Genomic DNA, 20,357 nt, shown 5'->3' on the forward strand with positions numbered 1-20,357 from the left:
TGAGCATAAATAACAAAAGGATTGTTTTGCACATACTGTAACTTAAATTCTGTGTACTCTTCTTTTATCTGGTAATTCTACATATACCAGTTTATTAATTACACAGTTATTTATATGATTATCTAATTTTGGTTTATTATTAAAATGTAATAAACATATATCAAAACTAAATTTTAATTTGTTATATTTTGAGATTCGACTTGAAACAAGCCTAGATAAACCTTTTATCCAACAGTTGTGTGAATTATTTCCTTCATTAAAACATAAAAAATTAACTTGTTTTCTAGTTTTTCAAAATCTTGTTGTGTATAATGGATATACTCGACATTTTTTGATCAAACAAAAAAATGCAAACATTACTTTTAGTCACAATTTATGAAATATGACCCATCCTAAATGATAATTCGAAATCATTAAGCTTTTGATCAATACAAAGTTCAACAGTTTTATATTTAGTAACTCTTTGTGGATTTTTATTTAAAGATATAATGAAGACTTTATTGTCCATAGAATCATTTTCGATTATTATGTCTAACATTAATACAAGCTTTATTCCTTAATTTTTTCTAGTAATTCAATGTAAGATGACCCTCTTAATGGAACGAAACTATTAGTTGCTAAATGTAGTCCATTAATTCTGTTCACTGTCCAACCAGAACCATGGGCTTGTAACTTTGTCATATTTGTAAAAATTCTCATTCTTTAATTATTAAGAATGCCTTCTTCTTTTGTAATCCTCTAATTTTGAGTTTGATGTCCATATTGCTTAACCTCATTACTTGTTTTCATTTTGTATTCACAAGATAAATAAAAATTCGTTTTCAAATCAGTACATAGCTTTAAGACTTCTTTAACTACATTAACATTTTTTGGTTTCACTTAGGCTCAACTGAGTTTATCTTATTTCCAAAACATATCTTTTAATTTTTAAGTGGTTATTCAACTAAATACGAATTAACTATTATTCTACAAGCTGCGGTTTCAAAAATTTTATCATGATTTTGAATATTAGAAAATGGTAATGAATTCTCGATTTTACTGTCTCTTATTCAGTGTTTAATTATAAATACAATTAAACTATATTTATTCAACTTATAATATGCCTTTAAATTCTTCAGTTCAGAGACTGTTTTGATGCAGCTATCCATGCTACTCTAACCTTTGCAAGCCTTTTCATCTCCAAGTGACTACTGCAACCTGCTTAGAATATTCATCTTTTGGTCTCCCTCTACGATTTTTACCTCTACACGTCCCTCCAATACGAAATTGATGATCACTTGATGCCACAGAATGTGCCCTTCTTCAAGTCAAATTGTGCGTCAAATTCCTCTTGTTCCCAATTCTATTCATTAGTTACATGATCTACCTATCTAAACTCCAGCACTCTTCTGTAGCATCACATTTTTGAAGTTTTTTTCTCTTATTGTGTAAACTATTTATCACCCATTTTTCACTTCCATACATGGCTACACTCTATGCAAATACTTTCAGAAAGGACTTCCTGGCACTTAAATCTATACTCGATGTTAACAAATTTCTCTTTTTCAGAAATGCTTTTGTTGCCATTGCTATCTACGTTTTATATCCTCTCGACCATCATCAGTCACTTCGCTTCCCAAATACCAAAAGTCATCTATTACTTTAAGTGTCTCATTTGCTGATTTAATTCCCTCAGCATCACCTGATTTAATTCGACTACATTCCATTATCCTCATTTTCCTTTTGGTGATGTTCATCTTATATCCTCCTTTCAAGACACTGTCCATTCCTTTCAACGGGACCTTTGCTATCTCAGACAGAATTATAATATCATCTGCAAACCTCCAAATTTTTACCTCTTCTTCATGGATTTTAATTTCTACTCCAAATTTTTCTTTTGTTTCTCTTACTGCTTGCTCAATATATAGATTTAATAATACTGGGGATAGGCTGCAACCCTTTCTCACTTTCTTCTCAATCACTGCTTCTCTCTTGTGCCTCTCGACTCTTATAATTGCCATCTGATTTCTGTACAAATTGTAAATAGCCTTTTGCTTCCTGTATTTGACTCCTGCCAACTTCAGAATTTGGAAGAGAGTATTCCAGTCAACATTGTCAAAAGCTTTCTCTACGTCTAAAAATGGTAGAACCATAAGTTTGTCTGCCCTTAATCTATCTTCTAAGATAAGCCATAGGGTCAGTATTGCCTTGTATGTTTCAACATTTCTACAGAATCCACAATGAACTTCCTGAGGTCAGTTTATACCAGTTTTATCATTTTTCTGTAAAGAATTTGCATTAGTATTTTGTAGACATGACTTATTAAACTGAGAGTTCAGTAATTTTCACCCCTGGCAACGCCTGCTTTCTTTGGGATTGGAATTATTATATTCTTCTTGAAGTCTGAGGGTATTTCGCCTGCCTCATACATCTTGCTCACCAGATGGTAGAGTTTTGTCAGGGCTGACTTTCCCAAGGCTGTCAGTAGTTCTAATAGAATGTTGTCTACTCCCAGGCCCTTGTTTTAACTTGGGTCTTTCAGTGCTCTGTCAAACTCTTCATTTCTCCCATTTCATCTTCAACTATGACCTCTTCCATTTCCATAATATTGTCCTCCAGTACAATGCCCTTGTATAGACCTCCTTCCATCTTTCTGTCAAAAAATGTAAGCATAGAAAATGTCGAAGTTTTATTGCAAACTGTTTATGCAACAAATTTTGAAGATATTAAGCCTAAATATAAAATAGGTGACAAAGTAAGAACAAGTAAATTAAAAAGGCTGAACAGCTAACTGGTGAAAGGAAATTTTTGAAATATTGAAAGTTCCTCAATCATTATTTAACCAACAGTCTCTTGAATAATTACAGGTCAAAGAACAGCTTTCAGAATCAATTTCCAATGCTTAAACTCAAAATTCCTTTTTAAGCAAATGAAAAAATACAATCTGCATAGTGCAAGGTAAAATAAATGATTCCAACGCCACATGGCAATACCAAAATTTTCCTAGATATCACTTGTGATCTCTAAAGGCAATAAAATATTGATCACAAAATTTTAATTAAAACAATAACTTAAATGCAATGAAGTCTGATTACTATCAATGTACACTCAAACCCTGTAGCTTCTACGATACGCACTGTACCAAAAAATATTTTCCCTCCTTTAACACTTTACACCATAAATGTCCCTACATGTGATACATACGACACCCAACGAATTATTACAAATAATTAAGCATAGATGTTATAATTAACCAGGTTGTTGTTGTTGTTGTTGTTGTTGTTGTTGTGGTCTTCAGTACTGAGACTGGTTTGATGCAGCTCTCCATGCTACTCTATCCTCTGCAAGCTTCTTCATCTCCCAGTACCTACTGCAGCCTACATCCTTCTGAGTCTGCTTAGTGTATTCATCTCTTGGTCTCCCTCTACGATTTTTACCCTCCACGCTGCCCTCCAATACTAAATTGGTGATCCCTCATTGTCTCAGAACATGTCCTACCAACCGATCCCTTCTTCTAGTCAAGTTGTGCCACAAGCTCCTCTTCTCCCCAATTCTATTCAATACCTCCTCATGAGTTATGTGATCTACCCATCTAATCTTCAGCATTCTTCTGTAGCACCACATTTCGAAAGCTTCTATTCTCTTCTTGTCTAAACTATTTATCGTCCACATTTCACTTCCATACATGGCTACACTCCATACAAATACTTTCAGAAACGACTTCCTGACACTTAAATCTACACTCGATGTTAACAAATTTTTCTTCTTCAGAAACGCTTTCCTTGCCATTGCCAGTCTACATTTTATATCCTCTCTACTTCGACCATCATCAGTTATTTTGCTCCCCAAATAGCAAAACTCCTTTACTACTTTAAGTGTCTCATTTCCTAATCTAATTCCCTCAGCATCACCTGACTTAATTAGACTACATTCCATTATCCTAGTTTTGCTTTTATTGATGTTCATCTTATACCCTCCTTTCAAGACACAATTAACCAGGTATGTAAATCTTTTCCTTTCAAAAAAAATCAAATACACACAAATCGACTCTTAAGCTCAGTTGTTACATCCGTTAAAAAAATATACAACACATATCTTTTGATTTCACCATGGTCTTGTGCTGTGCATCGTGCTGTCCTTCAGGATCATATGCAGCATAGGAAAGATTTTCCACGATGTGCAAACCGTTAACAGAGCGCAACCAACTTACAGAAATTGCCTACTGGGGTTATACATCGATATAGTTTGGTATGAGACTGCTTCTACATCGTAAAGAACAACATTATTTATTTAATTAACTTGCTTGCTCTTTGACTTTTTGTCTTTGACAAAGGAACTGCATTAAAATAAACTCTCTTTTTAATTTTTTGACTAGATGCATACATTATAAAATTTTTACCTGTCTAATACAAACAATCTGTGAAAAAAATTTGACAATAGATGAATGTGTTTCCTTCGTGGTTGCTGTAAGGAGAGTTGGCGATTGGAGGTTTCTGCTCCTCCAGTTCTCAGAGAATGCGAGGCAAAGACGGAGAAAACTGCTACAACTCGCTATGAAGACGCCGTCTCCCTTAGCAGCTACAATATTCACAGTCGCCGTAAGATTTTCTCTTCTGGAAACTCGTTCGGAATGAAAAGGCTGAACTAACAGTGGCAGTGTAGGATCTTCTGACTAACAAACTGGTTGCTTAGGGAACGTCTTGAACACACAAGCTGACGGCGAAATATTGCGCGTCGTTCGGACCGTGATAGTAGCAGGGAAGAAATCACTGTGTACTGTATTGCAAAACAGACTAACAGTTTTTATGAAGGTCCGAGGATCCAACATCGAATAAAAGTTTGTAAACGATATTAACCCTTTTCACAAATTAAATTTTTTTTCTTGATAATCGCGATTACATGTTGATCTCTGCACTTCATATTACTTCTACATGCAAATTTATCTGACCTCAAAAGGCACAATATACAATCGACATTTCTTATCTCCAACAATTACTAGAAACCATAATGCTCCTCTCTTTTTTTCAGTAAAGAGCGTTGTCATCAGAGAAAGAGCATTGTCATATCAATTTTCAGTAGCGCATCATTGCTGGTGCTCGCAGCCGGAATATTATAATCATATCACATTACATAGGGACATTATAAGTTGTGGCTCGTAAAACTTGAAACAGGCAAGGGAGTAGATGCGGTACTACTGAGTACTTCGACTTTACCACACCGCACCAAACAGCAACACAGTGGGGTAGAGAAGAGACAAATCAACAACTGTTGCAAGGGAACCTCAGCAAGACAGTAAAAAAATATTAGGGGCTTTAAACCCTTGGGAGGGCCACACCAAACCACAGAACGAAGTCCCAAGCTAAATTATGAAAATACTATCGGAGATTTCGCCAAAAGTAGAACCATAAAATACCATAAGAAGTGAACTGCAATTAACACTATTCATAAGCGTCCAACTTAAAAGCTCCACAGTCGATCTTTCCATTACTACAAACACTTAACAGTGCCTCCAAAGCTCACCTGTGGACACTACCAGAGTGTCAAATTACTCGTTATAACTATAGATAATGGAGTTTAACACACTGGGTGCCAACTTAGGTTACTTAATAAGACAAGCAATGATTTGGTCCCTCACTTGGATCCATCTTTGATCCAAAACAGTCATTTACTTCAAAGCAGCTGAATAGATGACAATGCCGATTTCAACGGTCTGTTCCCAAGCAGCGCTCTAACTGGAGACTGTAGTACCGAAGCAAAGCTTTCACCACTCACAAGTCTGACACATGCGCCACCAATGTGCACCCTTATAGAATTTTTATATTCACCTCATACACCAAACTTGCCATAATTCTTCGTCAGAATCCAAGGGCAGAATCAATAAATCGCTTCTCAGCCCTTGAATGACCACACGATGACCGCTATCGTGACAACACCAGCCCTATACAGTAGGATCTTTGAGCCCACGGCGTTCCGTCCCCAACTGACTCCTTCCACGGGGCTCACCGACCAAGCGGCCTTGCCCTCCAACGCCGACGTCGCTCCTCACACACAGTCCAAACTCCCAGTAACTCCCTTCATCCTCCTGTTGCATTGCGGCAGAAGGCCAACTCGCCAAAGATATTTAGCGACCAGAGACTCCAATCCGATCTCGATAAGGACATCGCGGCGAGCACTGAGAAGGTGGGCGATTTAAAAAAAAAAAAAAAAAAATTTAATAACGAGCCATACCAGCTCACACTGATGACCGGACAAAGCCATTTTCTCTGCACATGCCGGACCATTAGCCGCAATAACTTTACACTGCAACATATACACATTTCAAACAAGCAGTGCAGTTATATGTGTATAGCACCCGGAAAAATTATGATATGCCCACCAAGTAGGTTTGCCGATTCTCTTCAGTCCTAGGGAATTATTTGACGTTTAATTCTTCCTGTCAGCGCTTCCACAAGGTGCTGCATTCTGCCAAGACTCTCAAGTGTTGTAAAGCACAGGTGTCGTGCACTGTGTGATAACCAACAGTGATCCCACAGACGAAAGGGCTGGGAAGACATCACTGATACAGGTAATCAAAATCGCAGTCAGTAGTGCAACAAGGAAAACGTGAGGATATGCTGGGGGAAACCGATAAGGGGACGTTCTGTGTATCCATTTTGTTACAGCCGTATTGCCCGTCCTTTTTGTAGACTATGGCAGATCCAGTTGAACCTGTGCGTTGCTATATTGTGCAACTGTATATGAAATAAATCTAGCACCTCTTATGTTCAGATATGCGTTGAAATTACAATTCACCACATCGAAACTATTTTCCCCTTATGTCACACATACATAATTTTTTCACATGAAGAGTAGCTTGGTTACTTCCCACAAACGACTGGTGATATGTCAGCCCATAAACCACAGCACCTTTACGTTCAAGTCGCATAACATTTCTATCATTTATAGGCGTATAAAAAAAATTATGTTACGTCCTCACCCGCACCTGCTGGATGTCGTTTTCACTCTGCCCAGAAGTAAATAAGTCCCCCACCAGCACATATTTGTCGATGAATAAAGGGTGTAATTACAATTTAAAAAAGCCCTAGCGTCTTTTTTTTATTTCATCGTTTTCCCTACATCCACGAAATCTTTTCGTATTTTTGATACTTGTAAATCCAGCCAACACACAATACCGTCTCATATATATTCAGACTGCCACGTTGATGTTAGTGTCGGTGCATTCTGTGCATTCTCCCATAGTCCTACCATCCAGATCATACAAATATCCCCTGAGTAAGAAATCATTGCACATGCCAAATAGACTAGAGCACATCGATTCGGAGTTAACTTATAGGGGCCAGGCACATAAGTGGAGAAACCGCAAAACTGTTCTAGTTTAAGCACATCTTTAATTTCCCTTGCTAAGCACCGTGCCTGTTTAACTCTTCGGAGCACCGAGGATGATCACCGCAAGACGGATCTGTTGTTGCAGCTGGAAAAATTGAGTTTGTTGCGAAAAAACAAAAGAACCTGTTAGAGTGTCATACAAAGGTTTTGTTTGTTAAGTGTGTGAGAAACGTCGACTTAATTATGCAGATGTGTTTAGGTCCTATAATAAATGGGTGGGAGCTGAATTTTGAAAAAGGAATACCATGTTATTCAGAAACCTTCAATTGCTTGAATGCAAAGAATACTTTATTCTAAGTGTACAACAGAGTTTTTTGTCCCTTTCAGCGCACAAGCTGTATGTAATTCAATAATCACTATGAATCCATTGTCATTCAGTTAATCAACTTCAAGTGTGTGCATGATGTCTGTGAATAAGCTAATGCCATAATTCTAATAGTGAATTTGAGGGGAGGCAGTGAGTTTATTGTGCAAAGTATGGTCATGCTTTAGTTATCGCTATTAAAGGTGGCTAGTGACTGCACAACTCCGCTTGTTCAAGAACATAGCTACAGCCACACATCAGAAAAAATACTCTACAGCTCTTACTTAATGTTACGACTGTTAGCCCTGAGGACTACGCTTTCACTGTGAAAAGAGTATGTTACTGCTTACAACGTGTTAGAAAGGGTAAAATCAAGAAACGAGTGTAACGTGCTCTCGGATATTGATGTGAAATCGATTGAAAGTCGTTGCCATGTGAGTGCTTTTGATTAGTACATGTTCCCTACATAATATGTACCATTACTAAGTGCTATTTATCGCACAGATTTTATTTGCTACCTGGCGTTTTTAAAAGGGATGAACTCTTTTCAAAGTATGGGCCCTGCTTTATGCACTATGACTCAAATGTGTGCTCTCAGATTCATGGACTACTATCAATTTAAAATGTATTGGGTGTATGGCTGAAAAGATCAATAATAATAATGTTCGTTCCATAGCCAAGTAAGATGCTACTACTTTTTAATGACCTATTTCTTCACTTCTGGGTCTCTATGATGATGAGCGTAGTCAGTTCATATTTAAAACATATGGCATATACAGAACATACTGGCACAATTGAGGCATTTGCAGCAAGTATTGCATCACCGAGGTCTTTCAAGGATGTGAAGTGCGCTAAGACACGAAATAGTGCAAAGTGATTAACACATTTCTACCATGGAGTTTACTGGGATGATCCTGGCATACTCTATAGAGATATGGTGACGTCGCTTCGACTATTCGACCATCGTCTACGTGAAAGAGATCTCAAGTTTGCTGCTACTCAAGACTTGGAATTCTACAGGTATCTTGCTCTGCATCGACTCAAGAAGAAAAAGAAATCTGTAAATTTTCTTTGAGAAATAAACGAAATTTTACTTCACAATCTGTATGTACTGTTTTGTCTTTTACTTCTTGACAGTATCCAGTTTCGTCCAGATATTATGTCTGTGGTTCTGCTAGATACAATTTTTTAGACATGTTTGCTATATGTCTTTGGAAGTGGACACATTCACATGCCTCCTGCTCCCATCAGCCAATTGATGCAACCATTACAAATATCTTGTTAGTGGTCATCTTAAACTTCAACTCCTTAATGTCACTCACCTTCAGAAAAATTAATGTCATTTGTGTCCTGCACAACTTTTATACATACACACGATGCAAAAATGGATAGGTTTTCTGTAAATAACGACAACAACAAAAACGTACAGTAACGAATTTTTTCGTTTATTCAGTTCACACAAATACAATGCAGTTCTTGAGATTCTTCAGATTACAATTCAGTTCTTGAGTTATTATATATTTCTTAGGGTACAATATAGTTCTTGAGGTACAATTTCACTCTGCTATTCCAATGCAGAGATACTTATAACTTACATGCTTCAACAGTAACACTGGCTGAGAATATTGTTTTACAGTTTTTTTCAGTAGCGCTGGATGAGACTGTTAACAATTTTTCCATATACGTGGGTTGGAACTTTAATATTGGCAACTATTTATTTACAGCTCGTACAAAATAGATACTGACCTTCGAAGTAGTCACCAGCATTGTGTATAACCCGTTGCCAGCGATGTGGAAATCGTAGGATACTCTTAGCAATGCCAGTTGTGTTGACAGTTCGAGTGGCGCGGTCTATTGCCCAACAAATTTGTAGCAGTTCTGAAGCGAATGCCGTGAAGTGTTTCCTTAAGTTTTGAGAGCGAGTTGAAATTACGAGGGCTTGGCTCTGAGCACTATGGGACTTAACATCTGAGGTCATCAGTCCCCTAGACTTGGAACTACGTAAACCTAACTAACCTAGTTACATTACACACATCCATGCCTGAGGCAGGGTTCGAACCCGCGATCGTAGCAGCAGCGCGGTTCCGAGACTGAAGCGCCTAGAACCGCTCGGCCACATGCGGGCTTAAGCCAGGGCGGCGCAGTAGGTGGTATCCAAATACTAGTATGGGAAAACCACTCTCCTAGTTACAAGCTGAAAGTTTTCGCCGTCAGGAAATGCAGCTGGAGTGATATCGCCCCATTCACAAGATCTGAATTATAACTGCTACAACCTCGACTAAATATGAGATTTATCGTCGCAATTAGAGGATCAAGATTTAGCTAACTAATAACTAATATCCCCCAAGGTAGAGTTTCTGGAGTGGCGCCTGCATAAAACGTAGCGTGTTGAGGAAGTGGAGTGTAATATTTGGCGTCATTCGCTTGAAGAATGAAATGTATTTCTCTCCACCCTAAAACAGGACACTGACCTGATTTTGCTGCCGACCGAAACCAGGCAAGGTCTCAGCAAGAAAGTGAGCGTCACACCCACTTAAATTATGGAAGAAAACTGGTATGTGCTTTGGTAAATCATACTTCAAATTGCATGTAACGTGATCTGCACCACAGAACTTCACCGTAAGACAAGAGTGGTCCCTACGAGGAGTTTCCTCTTTTCTATCTAATGGCAGCCCACAAATATGACAGTCAACCACGTTATTGTACAAATCTTCATTCTCCTTCGATTTGGTCATTGGAACGTTGTTGCTGTAAAGCTTATCAACCTCCCATGAAATTTTTTCGAGCTCAGTGAGCAGCCAAACTGCAAGATTATCCCTGACATAAGATTTGTAGCAAGTAAGACTCGAATCATAGAACAATACAATTTTGTGCACTGCCGCGTATAATACGTATTTTTCTGTAAACGTGGCATGTGAGGTCGTGATGTCACGTTCACAGCAGGTCAAAGGAGCAGGGAAGCATTCAAAGTCGGTGCACACTACAAACGGACATTTTTAAATTTCATGAATTTGTTTTCCTCAGTAGGTATAAATAACATGTACTAGGTCCCTGGAAGCGCAGTTTACCGAATGCGCCGCTAATAACTTGTCTGAGGCAAAATAATTTGGGCACCTTAAGCAAATATGCTGTTTATGTTTATGTTTACTCATCTGGGAGGCGAGAAGGAGTGACATGTCACTGATCCAAACATAATGATAATTGCCTTTTCATGTTTACACGCATCTGACACCAGAAAATTTTTGGAGATACCGAACAAGACTGATCCTTTCTGTTTCCGACATTAATGTATGCCCTCTTATTAGCTATATCGTTAGGTAGCTTGTATAACCAGACCGTCCATTTACCGGATTGTAGACATGTTATGGATGTCCAGGTGTAGTATTCGGCTGAGTGCTTTAACTGACCCCCTAACACACAAACTGGATCACGAAATCACTCGGAAATTGACATGTTCCGCGACGTCACTCCATTTCCCCCCCGAAGGTAATGAAAACTTGTCTTTTGAATATAGACTCAACTTTGAGTTGAAAGGGGGGGGGATGCCACAGATCGATGCAGAACTGCAGAACACTGCACTCCATTTAATGGTGAGATGTGGCGGATCATTGACTACTCTGAGGAACACGACAGGAAGGCACACCCTAAAAACCCAACAGGGGTCGCAGTACCCTCCTGCCACATTCTTGACCCTTGTGAACGAGATTCGCTCCTCGAAGGCGTCTGCAATCCCCGTGTATTCTAACTGCAGTATGGTGTCACTAACCTGGTGTCCTTCACTAAAAGGATGGGAGAGGGAACTGCCGCTAGCCACAGGATCATTGCTATTACTAATACCGTAACTACAACTAGGTGATGAAACTGCTTGTGGTGGTTTGTTGAGGGGTACGTGCCATACCTCAAGAGATTGGTGAGGACGAGATGTTGGAGGAGGAGGACGAGGAGAAGGAGATGCTGCGGAATCGTACCAGTGCAAGCAGTCTTGTTGCTGCAGCCCTAACCGTCTTGTCAGAGGGAGTGTTGCCCATGGACTCCATTGCGGAGCTGGTCGGGGTACGGAGGCGGGGGCAGCGTTGGAGGCGACGGCCACGGTGGTGGCTTCCCGTGCGCCAGCTAGTGGCGCCCTTGCTGGCGAAGTGTGCTGCACAGGACCCCGTCTCGATGTTATGAGTTTTACTGCCCCTGGTACCTGAGCCACGGCGTATTGCAGCAACTATTCGCCTGATGCAGCCTCTGTAGAAAAGTTAAAGAATAATGAACAAATTCAGCATGACATTCTAGACATCACCTGCTGCTGTTGCTGCAAGGAAAACAAAAACACTGATTATTTGTAGACTGAGTGAGTATGTATTGCCCATGACGACGGTCTTTCTCTCCCTCTCTTCCACCCACCGTGGCATTTCACTCTTGCCTGAAGTGGGAAGGGTCCATCGATACATTTCACCGATATAGTCTACAATATAATGATCTAATAATAAAAACATTCACACACAGACACTATGGGAAACAAAAATATTTTTTTAGAACATGCACTTAGGTGAGATCTGTGATGGTTCCTGCATATCTCCAGCACATACTCCTCCCTGTCCTGTCCCCCTCCTTTGTCTGCCAGGAAGCCATCTACAGCAAAGAATATGCACCATATTACATATACGATGAAGTTTGGTTCAAATGGTTCAAATGGCTCTGAGCACTATGGGACTTAACATCTGTGGTCATCAGTCCCCTAGAACTTAGAACTACTTAAACCTAACTAACCTAAGGACATCACACACATCCATGCCCGAGGCAGGATTCGAACCTGCGACCGTAGTAGTCGCGCGGTTCCGGATTGAGCGCCTGAACCGCTAGACCATCGCGGCCGGCTACGATGAAGTTTAATTATGTATACACAGAACTATGGAGACGAAAAAAAATTATATTTATATATATACAGGAGCAATACGAAATACTTAGTGCTAAGAAAGGAAGTAACGTTTTAACGTTTTCGATCCTCCAATTTACCTACAACAATAACGACAACAACATGTAACGTACACGTTGAAAATTCTTAGAAAGGAAGTACATATACATGACATATACTGCAACAATACGAAATTCTTAATGAAAAAGTAACATTTATCGATTTTGGTAACTCAAAATAATCTACAACAGACTCGATCTTGTTGGTCGCAAACTGTTACGAATATATATATATATATTGGGTGGTCCATTGATCGTGACCGGTCCAAATATCTCACGAAATAGGCGTCAAACGAAAAAACTACAAAGAACAAAACTTGTCTAGCTTGAAGGGGGAAACCAGAAGGCACTATGGTTGGCCCGCTAGATGGCGCTGCCATAGGTCAAACGGATATCAACTGCGTTTTTTTTAAATCGGAATCCCCACTTTTTATTACATATTCGTGTAGTACATAAAGAAATATGAATGTTTTAGTTGGATCACTTTTTTCGCTTTGTGATAGATGGCGCTGTAATAGTCACAAACACATGGCTCACAATTTTAGACGAACAGTTGGCAACAGGTAGGTTTTTTAAATTAAAATACAGAACGTAGGTGCGTTTGAACATTTTATTTTGGTTGTTCCAATGTGATACATGTGCCTTTGTGAACTTATCATTCCTGGAACGCATGCTGTTACAGTGTGATTACCTGTAAATACCACATTAATGCAATAAATGCTCAAAATGATGTCCGTCAACCTCAATGCATTTGGCAATACGTGTAACGACATTCCTCTCAACAGCGAGTAGTTCGCCTTCCGTAATGTTCGCACTTGCATTGACAATGCGCTGACGCATGTTGTCAGGCGTTGTCGGTGGATCACTATGGCAAATATCCGTCAACTTTCCCCAAGAAAGAAATCCGGGGACGTCAGATCCGGTGAACGTGCGGGCCATGGTATGGTGCTTCGACGACCAATCCACCTGTCATGAAATATGCCATTCAATACCGCTTCAACCGCACGCGAGCTATGTGCTGGTCATCCATCATGTTGGAAGTACGTCGCCATTCTGCCATGCAGTGAAACCTCTTGTAGTAACATCGGTAGAACATTACGAAGGAAATCTGCATACATAGCACCATTTAGATTGCCATCGACAAAATGGGGGCTAATTATCCTTCCTCCCATAATGCCGCACCATACATTAACCCGGTAAGGTCGCTGATGTTCTACTTATCGCAACCATCGTGGATTTTCCGTTGCCCAATAGCGCATATTATAGCGGTTTACGTTACCGCTGTTAGTGAATGACGGTTCGTCGCTAAATAGAACCCGTGCAAAAAATCTGTCATCGTCCCGTAATTTCACTGGTGCCCAGTGGCTGAACTGTACACGACGTTCAAAGTCGTCGCCATGCAATTCCTGGTGCATAGAAATATGGTACGGGTGCAATCGATGTTGATGTAGCATTCTCAACACCGACGTTTTTGAAATTCCCGATTCTCGCGCAATTTGTCTGCTACTGGTGTGCGGATTAGCCGCGACAGCAGCTAAAACACCTACTTTGGCATCATCATTTGTTCCAGGTCGTGGTTGACGTTTCACATGTGGCCATTTTGATCACAACAGCCATACATCAACACGATATCGATCTATTCCGCAATTGGTAAACGGTCCATTTTAACACGGGTGATGTATCACGATGCAAATACCGTCCGCACTGGCGGAATGTTATATGATACCACGTACTTATACGTTTGTGACTATTACAGCGCCATCTATCACAAAGCGAAAAAGTGGTCCCACTAAAACATTCATATTTCTTTACGTATTACACGAATATGTAATAAAAAATGGGGGTTCCTATTTTTAAAAAAACGCAGTTGATATCCGTTTGACCCATGGCAGCCCCATCTAGCTGGCCAGCCATTGCGCCATCTGGTTTCCCCTTTCAAGCTAGACGAGGTTCGTCCTTTGTAGTTTTTCGTTTAATGCTTATTTCGTGAGATATTTGGCCCAGTCACTATCAATGTACCACCCTATATATATATATATATATATATATATATATATATATATATATATATATATATATATATATATATATATATACAGGGTGTTTCAAAAATAAAAATGACCGGTATATTTGAAACGGCAATAAAAACTAAACGAGCAGCGATAGAAATACACCGTTTGTTGCAATATGCTTGGGACAACAGTACATTTTCAGGCGGACAAACTTTCGAAATTACAGTAGTTACAATTTTCAACAACAGATGGCGCTGTAAGTGATGTGAAAGATATAGAAGACAACGCAGTCTGTGGGTGCGCCATTCTGTACGTCGTCTTTCTGCTGTAAGCGTGTGCTGTTCACAAAGTGCAAGTGTGCTGTGGACAACATGGTTTATTCCTTAGAACAGAGGATTTTTCTGGTGTTGGAATTCCACCGCCTAGAACACAGTGTTGTTGCAACAAGACGAAGTTTTCAACGGAGGTTTAATGTAACCTAAGGACCGAAAAGCGATACAATAAAGGATCTGTTTGAAAAATTTCAACGGACTGGGAACATGACGGATGAACGTGCTGGAAAGGTAGGGCGACCGCGTACAGCAACCACAGAGGGCAACGCGCAGCTAGTGCAGCAGGTGATCCAACAGCGGCCTCGGGTTTCCGTTCGCCATGTTGCAGTTGCGGTCCAAATGACGCCAACGTCCACGTATCGTCTCATGCGCCAGAGTTTACACCTGTATCCATACAAAATTCAAACGCGGCAACCCCTCAGCGCCGTTAGAGACATTCGCTAACGATATAGTGCACAGGATTGATGACGGCGATATGCATGTGGGCAGCATTTGGTTTACTGACGAAGCTTATTTTTACCTGGACGGCTTCGTCAATAAACAGAACTGGCGCATATGGGGAACCGAAAAGCCCCATGTTGCAGTCCCATCGTCCCTGCATCCTCAAAAAGTACTGGTCTGAGCCGCCATTTCTTCCAAAGGAATCATTGGCCCATTTTTAAGATCCGAAACGATTACTGCATCACGCTATCTGGACCTTCTTCGTGAATTTGTGGCGGTACAAACTGCCTTAGACGACACTGCGAACACCTCGTGGTTTATGCAAGATGGTGCCCGGCCACATCGCACGGCCGACGTCTTTAATTTCCTGAATGAATATTTCGATGATTGTGTGATTGCTTTGGGCTATCCGAAACATACAGGAGGCGGCGTGGATTGGCCTCCCTATTCGCCAGACATGAACCCCTGTGACTTCTTTCTGTGGGGACACTTGAAAGACCAGGTGTACCGCCAGAATCCAGAAACAATTGAACAGCTGAAGCAGTACATCTCATCTGCATGTGAAGCCATTCCGCCAGACACGTTGTCAAAGGTTTCGGGTAATTTCATTCAGAGACTACGCCATATTATTGCTACGCATGGTGGATACGTGGAAAATATCGTACTATAGAGTTTCCCAGACCGCAGCGCCATCTGTTGTTGACAATTGTAACTACTGTAATTTCGAAAGTTTGTCTGCCTGAAAATGTACTGTTGTCCCAAGCATATTGCAACAAACGGTGTATTTCTATCGCTGCTCGTTTAGTTTTTATTACCGTTTCAAATATACCGGTCATTTTTGAAACACCCTGTATATATATATATATATATACTACTTACAATGATATTGCTGCTGCTGCTGCTGCTGCAGTTCCTGGCAGTGCTGCTGCTGCTGCAGCTGCTGCCACTGCTGTTGCTGTTGCTGTTGCTGTTGCTGTTGCTGTTGCTGTTGCTGTTCCTGCTAGTGCAGCTGCTGCCACTGTTGTGGCTGTTATTTCAGCAGCAGCTGCTCCCACTGTGTCTACTGTTGCACCGCAGCATTCATTTCATCCACGCTTTGGTGTAGGTGAACATGCGCTGAGACCATAGGGAGAAGTGTATTCAATACCATGAAATCCTTACTGGAAAAGAAAAGTTACAATTACCGTTTTGAATCTGTGCTTACAAGGTAAATCCCTGTCCTGCTCCAATGGTCTCTGCCGTTTGTCGTCACTGCCACTACCGATAAGTGCTTGATGCCGACGAACGCTTCATTTTTCACCTAAACTGGTAACAAGCACGCACAAAAGTGCGACTGACGGTAAAGTGGCCCTCATAAACCCTCTGCCACCTCCGCCCACCACTTCCCCTAGTTTCGAATCCTGCCTCGGGCCTGGATGTGTGTGATGTCCTTAGGTTAGTTAGTTTTAAGTAATTCTAAGTTCTAGGGGACTGATGACCTCAGAAGTTAAGTTCCATAGTTCTCAGAGCTATTTGAACCATTTGAACTTCACCTAGGGAGCAAATAGGAACGTAGAATTCTATCCCACCTGCAGAAGAATTGTGATCTGAGCGCACTGGTCACTTCGGTGCCGGTCAGAGCGCAATGGACAAATCTGTGGCCGTCTACAGGCATAACTGTATCCTGATGGTTGTGTGGTTTCTGCTATTCGGCAAGAGCGAACGTAAGATTAAACGTAGGTAACGGTCGCCCACATTTCACGATAACTCTACGTTCAGCTCTCTATGTACAGTATCTAGGTTGGCCATAATCCCGAGAAAGCTTCTGCACTGTCACAGCTTATGACAATTTGACTCGCTGCTCTCCCTGGACGGGTGAATGGTGAACTAATACCCAGTATGGTTTGAGTCGACTTTGGGAGTGCGTGTCTTGCGTGTATACTCCATGGAAATTTGAGAAGATTAAATATGACGTGTGTCTGCGCTGGGAATATTGGTAGCATTCGGATTCCTACCACTCAAGTCGTCCTGGGGAGGACTCTCCACCGCAAGCGGGCCTCTCTCTGACCGATACGCGCTTCTACGTGTGTGTTTACAGCGGTATTTTTCTCCAATCTCTGAGTGTTGGCGCTGTACTGAGGCACAGAGCGCTGGCTGTGGACGTCTGTAAGTGTTTCCAGCGATCTCGGCCATCTATCCCCGAATAGATCGTGTATCTCAATACATCGCAGCGATATTTGTTGTTGCTATCCTATACTGTAGTAAACCCTTTCCTCCCTCCTTCTAAATGTAGTGGAGACGACCGATTTGGGAATTCTACAGTGCTTTAAAAGCCCAATCGCAAAGTCAAATTCCCAATTGATCAGTATCTCGTTTCTGACAGTTGTATTGCGAGCACGCAAGCGCTCGGTTCGGGCAGCCACGGCCTGCGCAGGTGTCGGTCTCCCTTCTGGCTGGTGCTGACGGGGTACCACGTAGTCGGCGGACAGTGCGCGCCTCGCGATCGCTAGTTTGTGTGACCGGGAGGACTTTTTTTTGCCAAATATGTTTCGTGCAAACGTTGTGGTGCAGGAGGGTGTTTGTGCTCTGAAACGTCGGTGTGTATAAGACGCCAAATATCTTTCGTGCTGCGATCTATTTGTCGTGGAAATTTCTTGATTTGCACTATGTTTGGGTGTGATACTCAAAGGTTGCAAATATGTTTTATTATGAAGGAGGATCATCATAAGGTGTAGGTGAGTATTTTAGGCGATCTATTTGACTCCTGTAAATTGATAAACAAAATCGATTATTTTACGTTGTTTTTAATATCGAAAATGCGTCAGCTTTCCCCTTGTCTCCAGCATTAATCAGTAGGAACACTATATACTGAGGAGCGTTGAAAAACTCCGTTTGTATGTTTCGAGACACTGGTTGACGCAGACGAACAGTGAGTCTGGAATATCCCAATGAACAAACTGCTGCCACTTGATGCTTTGTTTGGGGACCGCGAGATCAAAGGAGGCCGATATGCGGTCCGTGGTCGGTGGTATTTAGTAACGTGATCTGCAATTAGGACATTGGATGGTTTTGACAATCGTGGCGGCGCCCTAGCGATCGACACACGCGCGGTCTTCCCCAAATTATGGCTAGTATACCGCACTTCATTCCATTCATGCTCTGTAGACACTTTTGCCGGGCTTAACTGTCAGTGCAATATGACTGCTGTAAGTTTCTTGATCTGCACAAAACAGTTTGTTGCTCTGATTCTAGTAATTTGTCCGTCTGCAGAAAATGGCGGTGGGTTTCGAAATATTTCATGAACTTTCAGATACGCAATTGTTCTGAGTTTCCCGTCTGTGCTTATATGCCAGTGTGTTTCGAAAAGTGACGAAAATAAAAAATAAGAGCTTTAACATCCCTGACTCTGGCAGAAAATATAAGCTAAGCCCACTTAGAGGTTCCACAGTTGATCAGAATAAAAAAGCGCCACAATTATTTACATATTTGATAGCGCCTTTTCACTCACAAATTATTTAAATATACTGTATTCCATACATTGCAGTCAATTTTCCGACAAATTCTGTAACTAAACAAATAAATTATATTCCAAACACCGCCTTGTATCCCATAAATTGTTTAAATAAACAATATTCCGCACATTGTCTACATGAAATTGTTTAAATAATATTCCGTACACCGCAATCGATTTCCTACCAATTGGCCAGTCAACTAAATGTTTTTCCCACCAGTTTCCTGGTGGAGAAGGGATCGGGGTTTGGAATTTTCCCAGAGGGGGAGGGGTGAATTAATTTATCGATTTAATTCATTAACGAATCAAATTAATATCAATAATGTGTTTGTATTGGCGAGGGGAGTTCACAGAAGGGTGGGAGAGGAGGGGGTGCATGGGGTTTCTTAGAAAACCATTTAACCGAACAACAGGTTAAGGATCTGTCAATGAAAAGGATGGATTATCCCTTGTCCGTCATAATCCTCTTAGTAGAACAATAGGTTAAGGCCCTGTCAATGATAAGAGAACAATGGGTCTGCCTCTGAATGTATACTTGCTCCTGGTGTACGTAACGCGCAGTGTGGGGCGATGCCTCCCTTAACCTACCACTCGTGTTCAAGTGTAGGGTCTTTCATCGTACTAGCAGTAAAATAACAAGGAGGTTTTCGCTACGCGGTTACGTGCAGTGCTGTAACATGTGAGTCATCCTCTGTGTTTGCAGTAGTTACATAAATCTTCCAGGGTCATATTGTATGATGTAATACGACGGGATGAAAAATGCTATAGAGTATCTCAATTGTCGCGGAACACAGCAGTAATGTGTTTGATCACTAAAGATCGACTATGTGTCCATACACATTATTCCAGTGTGTTGTGTTAGTGTTTTTCTGTCCAAAATTTCGATTAAACCCTACGTGTTTATTCAGTAGAGGGTGCATAGTTTCAGCACATAGGGGACAGGCCTGTTACGGACTCAATTTGTACAATATTTTCAGAGTGTGGCTTCACAGGCAGCTACTGTGAGGAATATTCACAGCATCTTAGGAGTTGGGACTGTATTCCATTTTATTAGGTGACATCAGCACCTATATTGATTCGCGTTATGTGCGGGAGGTGGCTGTGAAATTCATATTTATGCCGTTGTAGAGGGATATTTAATTAATGTTTAGTAATTTTTTAGGGTGAAAATCGATAGCCTCGTTGGCTTCGTAGGTGGATGACGCAAGTCACGCCTGGAAATTCAGAATTTTAGTATGATCGCGAATTAAGTCGGGTGATGCTGAGAGAATTAGGTTAGGAAAAGAGACACTTAAAGTAGTAAAGGAGTTTTGCTATTTAGAGAGCAAAATAACTGATGATGGTCGAAGTAGAGATTATATAAAATGTAGACTGGCAATGGCAAGGAAAGTGTTTCTGAAGAAGAGAAATTTGTTAATATCGAGTGTAGATTTAACTGTCAGGAAGTCATT

The sequence above is a fragment of the Schistocerca cancellata genome, chromosome 9, assembly GCF_023864275.1.
Source record: "Schistocerca cancellata isolate TAMUIC-IGC-003103 chromosome 9, iqSchCanc2.1, whole genome shotgun sequence".
NCBI lineage: Eukaryota > Metazoa > Arthropoda > Insecta > Orthoptera > Acrididae > Schistocerca > Schistocerca cancellata.